This window comes from Bufo gargarizans, chromosome 6 (genome assembly GCF_014858855.1).
Source record: "Bufo gargarizans isolate SCDJY-AF-19 chromosome 6, ASM1485885v1, whole genome shotgun sequence".
Classification (NCBI taxonomy): domain Eukaryota; kingdom Metazoa; phylum Chordata; class Amphibia; order Anura; family Bufonidae; genus Bufo; species Bufo gargarizans.
In genome coordinates, this window is record NC_058085.1 from 241,008,125 (window position 1) to 241,014,156 (window position 6,032).

Below are 6,032 nucleotides of genomic sequence, written 5' to 3' on the forward strand. Positions count from 1 at the left end.
ATCCAATGGACTTTATACAGAAACCATTCCGGATTAGATTCCGGCTTTTTTGACAGACCGACACAGGATAAAAAGGGAACAGATTGTTAATATGCTTGACCACTGAGGAAGGAGCAAGTCTGAGCTCCGAAACATGTTTGGGTGAACAAGCATATGAAGATTATAACTACACCACTGGAGCGCTCTAAGAGAAACTGAATCTAAAAAACCTCACAAGATTAGACCTAACATCTACAAAGTGGAACCCCGACAGCTGGATAAAGAAACCAAGTGGCATCCTGGATATTGGAGAGGCGGAACTGATAAACAGAGACGCCGCCATTACACGTGGAACGCCAACTTTTCAAAGAAGCTGTGACCGGAGGATCCATACAATAAAGGTCAGCCTGTTCTCACAGTAGGAGCGGGACGCCGCACCAGAGAGCAGCGCAACTGTGAGTAAATCTAAATATCTGATGTGCACAACTGAAGATTCATTATCTCTACATTAAAAAGTGGGACTGTGTCTACATTAACAAGTGGGACTGTGTCTACACTATATAAAGAAAGAAGACCCCTAACGATCCACTGTAGGCAAGTAAATAGCGGAACTTTCAAAACGGCAACATTGATGTCAGAGTGTTACAAATAGGAATAGTGCTGCTACGTTGTTGCTATATCATATAGCGATTCAACCTTTAAACAGACAGTGGAATACACCACATGGGGATTAATACATGGAACTATCACCACTAATCCAATTTTAGAAAAAGTTTCTGCTTTTTATATATTTATATGCACATCGATTGCTGTCCGTACTATTAATATCCTCCAACTGCTATTAGTGACTGTTTGCTGTCTTATTGCTATTGCTGCTAAAATTATTCAGATTATTTATATCTTGATATTGCTACTATTGATAATATATTTGTATTTTACGGTTTTATGTCTCTATATTTTAATATTCAATAAAATTGTCTTCCATGTACCCATAATTAGAGTGCCTGCTCATCAATCTACTATTCTTTTGTCGTCCGCACTTTCCTCAAAAAAGCGCCATACTGCGGAACATCTACCCCTTGGCAAGTGAGATTTCCGCATAATGGTGTTCCGTGGAACAGTTGCAGGCCTGTTGCGGGCCTTTTTGGTGTGGCCCGCCTTCTTCCTTTTGCGAACCCCATTGCCTCTTCCAGCCTGTTGCTGTGCAGCAGATTCCTCCCCCTCTGTACTGCTGTCCTCGCTCGGCTTTCCACCTTCCCAGGTTGGTCAGTGACTTCATCGTCCACCACCTCCTCTTCCACTTCCTCAATCCTCCTGACTTGTTGACCTAACCACAACCTCAGTGATTGACAACTGTTTCTCAGTCTCTTTATCACAGTCTATTGAAAAAGTACACTGGATGTCACAGATATTTTTTGGATACGCACACTTTACACTGGAGATGTGGTGCAGCTAATGTCCCTGTCAGAAGTGGACACTGTCTATTGAAAAAGTACACTGGATGTCACAGCGTCTATTGAATAAGTACACTAAATGTCACAGATACATTTTTGGATGCGCACACACTTTACACTAGAGATGTGGCGCAGCTAATGTCACTGTCTGCAGTGGACTCCGTCTATTGAAAAAGTACACTGGATGTCACAGATATTTTTTGGATGCGCATACTTTACACTGGAGATGTGGTGCAGCTAATGTCACTGTCAGAAGTGGACACTGTCTATTGAAAAAGTACACTGGATGTCACTGATATTTTTGGATGCGCATACTTTACACTGGAGATGTGGCGCAGCTAATGTCACTGTCAGAAGTGGACACTGTCTATTGAAAAAGTACACTGGATGTCACAGATACATTTTTGGATGTGCACACTTTACACTGGAGATCTGGCACAGCTAATGTCACTTCTAGAAGAGGACACAATCTATAAAAAAATACACTGGATGTCACGGATATTTTTGGGATGCGTACACTTTACACTGGAGATGTGGAGCAGCTAATGTCACTGTCAGAAGCGGACAGCGTCTATTGAATAAGTACACTGAATGTCATAGATACATTTTTGGATGCGCACACTTTACACTGGAGATCTGGCACAGCTAATGTCACGTCTAAAAGAGGACACCATCTATTAAAAAATACACTGGATGTCACGGATATTTTTGGGATGCGTACACTTTACACTGGAGATGTGGTGCAGCTAATGTCACTGTCCGCAGAGGACACCATCTACGGAAAAAGTACACTATATGTCACAGATATTTTTGGGATGTGCACACTTTACACTGGAGATGTGGCGCATCTAATGTCACTGTCTGCAGCGGACACTGTCTATTGAAAAAGTACACTGGATGTCACAGTTATTTTTGGGATTCGCACACTTTACACTGGAGATGTGGCGCAGCTAATGTCGTTGTCTACAGCGGCCTAACAATTGTACGCTATTTAGCGCAGGATGCTGTTAAAATAGATATCACTGCCACACACAATAGTCCTTAGAAGGACTTCTGGGTCTGTAAATTTAAGCTATTTAGCGCAGTTTGCGCAAAAAAAAGATATTGCTGCTGCCACACACAATAGTCCTCAAGACTTTGGGTCTCTGAAAAGTTTTGATGGTAAAAATATTCTTAAATCAGTCCCTACACTGTCTGTCCCTTCCTCAGCACAGCTCTCCCTGACTAAGAATGAGCCGAACATGCATCATTGGGTGCTATATAGCACCCAATGAAGCGTTCCAGCCAGCCAATCACTGTAATTCCAGCAGCCAACATGGCTACGGCATTACAGTGAGGGCAGTACTTACCTGCACGTTTATTGGCTGCGTACCAGCCAAGAAACGTGTGGGGCGGAGAACTGGTGTTCGGCCGAGCATGCTCGATCATCACTAACATTAATCAGTGTCCTGTATTAACTCTGTAATAAATATACATGTGAAGAGGGAGTCATGGCACTGTAAGAAGTGTATCCTGGCAAGGGAGTTCGGATTCACAGCGTTTTATTTCTGCAGTACTATGCCATTGTAGGATTCAGCACAGGGAGATAAAACATCTATTTACTGATCCTGTAAGGGGAGGATGTTATCGGTTAGTATAAATGTAGAATTTAGAATTATAGTATGGTAGCTCTATTGTCCTTTTGATTCTGGATATCCATGTATTGTGCACTGGCTGAAATAGCTCAGTTGGGAGAGTGTTAGACTGAAGATCTAAAGGTCCCTGGTTCAATCCTGGGTTTTGGCAGATAGAAAAATCTGTGCTCTATTTGAGCCACTCATCCTATTTTCTCTGTGGTCACTGTGAATAATCTGACTGAGAAAGTCAAGTGAGGCTGTCCAAATATAAGTTGCGTCCCTGGCCGAATGCACCCAAAAAAATATAAGTTGTTAAAGGAGTTGTTTGGGAATTTGATATAATGCCCACCAGCAAACTGTCCTACAGTTAGGTCCAGAAATATTTGAACAGAGTCTGAGGATCTGATTTGAGGTGTGATATGTGATATTGCTTTACACAGTTATTTTTTTAGGGCACTGTGTGCCAATAATTATTGAAGGGGGCACTATTATTGAAGGGGGCACTATCTGTGTGGGACTAGTATTTTTAGGTAGACTGTTTGTGCAGTAAAGTATTGGGGAGCACAGTCGCCACAGTATTGAGAGTGGCAGGATTAGGTGTTGGAAAAGTAGGAAACTTTTATGTTTTTTTGTCAAATTCTCCAGAGACCAAAGATGGCTGAAAGAAATCAGCATGGCGGTCTGGTCTGAAAGGAGAAGATGAGGAAAGAGAAAATCTACATCAAAGGAGACGTCACTGGATCTAAGAGGTATGTGGCATATATTAACCCGTATGTTTTGTAGCACTGTACGTAATGTTTTCCAAGTATGTCTTAAACAGAAGGAGGGAAGAAAATATTCATTTAATCTCCACTATAGGGACATCTAGCTGGAGAGCCCAAATTAAATTATGCCAGAAGCATATCATGGTCAGACCAGGCACAGGTTTTAAAGAAACATTACCTTGTAAAATGTCTCCACTAGGTTTCCATTTATCCTCAAGTACAAAGGAAAAAATATGGAATCGCGAATATATTGATTTATTAACGCTGTTACCATCTGTTAAAGATAGAAAAGAAGAGGACGATAAAAAGAAAGTGAGCACACAAAAGAACATTTTTGCTTGGATTCAAGCTTTTTGTATTTTCGGTGCAGTTTTAGGTGAAAAACACCCCTCTCTTTGTAGCGGTCTATTTCATCATATGGAATCCGTTTTAGAAGCTTTTAGAAATTTCGGAGGTTCCGCTTGGTTTAATTATGATGAGTCGTTCCGTCAAAAATTAGCTGTTTACCCTGACCTTAGATGGGGATTTAAAGACGTTGGATTATGGCTCAATCTAATGCTGCCCCAACGCTCTCATAATTTTCGCATTCAACCCCCTAGAAAAGGATTCTGTTTTGCCTATAACGAATCCGCCTGTAAATGGCAAAGTAACTGTAAATATAGGCATGAATGCTCACATTGTGCAGGCGCTCACCCCTTATTCAAATGCTTCAAAAGGAATGCCAATAATAAAGAAGGAAATAAAAATAGTGACTCCTCTGAATCTCGAAAGATTAATTCAATGTATAAAATTCTTTCCAGACAGGGAGAAGGCCCATCTACTAATTGAAGGTTTTTCTTCTGGTTTCTATGTACCGGAATTTAAAGGGCAAGGTTGTGTTTTAGTTAAAAATGCTTTTTCAGTTTTTGTTAATAAAAATAAGGTTCTGGAAAAAATTTACAATGAAATTGCGGAACATAGAATTGCTGGCCCTTTCTCTTCCCCCCCTTTTAATAATTTTAGGATTTCCCCTCTCGGTTTTGTTCCAAAAAAGGAGCCAGGCAGCTTTCGCTTAATCCATAATTTGTCTTTCCCGCTTAATTCTTCCCTAAATGATTCCATTGATAAGGACTCTGCTTCAGTGCATTACGCATCTTTTGATCAGGCTTTGCAATTTTTAAGGAAAGCAGGACCAAAGGCGTTATTAGCTAAAGTAGACATCAAATCCGCACTTAGGTTACTCCCAATTAACCCTTCTGGTTATAATTCTTTAGGTTTTTATTTGGATGGTCTTTACTTTTATGACATGGCATTACCCATGGGTTTTACTTTATCATGCCAATATTTTGAGGCCTTTTCTACTTTCCTGCAATGGATGCTTGAGACTCATTATGAAGGAGGTTATACAATACATTATTTGGACGATTTTTTGTTCATTGGAAATGCCCAGTCTGATGATTGCGCCAATTTATTAAAAACATTTAAAAATATATCCTCATATTTCAATGTCCCTTTAGCTGAGGAAAAAATGGTTTATCCAACTACCTGTATAAAATTCCTGGGCATTGAAATTGAGTCGGTTAACATGTTATTTAAGATTCCAGTGGAAAAAATGTATTCTTCATTAAAAAATTTGAAATTTTTATTACAATGTAAAAAGTCCACCGTAAAAATTTTACAGTCAGTTCTGGGTTCCTTAAATTTTATTTCAAGAGTCATTCCTTTAGGCAGGGTATTTTCTAAACGTTTGTATGCATCCATTGCAGGAAAGAAAAAAGCGAATGACCATATCAGGATCACTGCAGCTTTAAAAGAAGACATTAATATTTGGATTCATTTTTTGGAAAATTTTAATGGATGTTCAGTTTGGCAAGAAGAATTTGTCGATTCTGATTCATTAAAATTAGTCACTGATGCTGCTGCTTCTGTCGGATATGGTGCATTTTTTAATAAACAATGGTCTGCTGAATCTTGGCCTAGGTCATGGATGGATAAGCCGTTCATGAAAAACATAAATTTTTTGGAATTGTTCCCGGTTTTAGTTTCTTTGAATATCTGGAAAGATTTCTTCAGAAATAAACGAATCCTTTTACTGTCTGACAATAAGGGTGTTGTTTTTTCTATTAACTGCCTGTCGGCAAAATCTGTTGAGGTAACAACTACGTTAAGATTTATAGTTTTATTATGCTTGGAAAACAATATTTGGCTCAAAGCTAAATACATTGAAGGCAAACAAAATG

At 39.5% G+C, this 6,032-nt stretch overlaps 1 non-coding gene across 1 annotated transcript; it reads left to right on the forward strand.

The window, feature by feature from the left end:
* Positions 1-3,145: 3,145 nt before the first annotated feature.
* On the forward strand, positions 3,146-3,218 carry TRNAF-GAA. The gene has a single exon. It is a non-coding gene; the product is annotated as a tRNA-Phe (tRNA).
* The last annotated feature ends 2,814 nt before the right edge of the window (positions 3,219-6,032 follow it).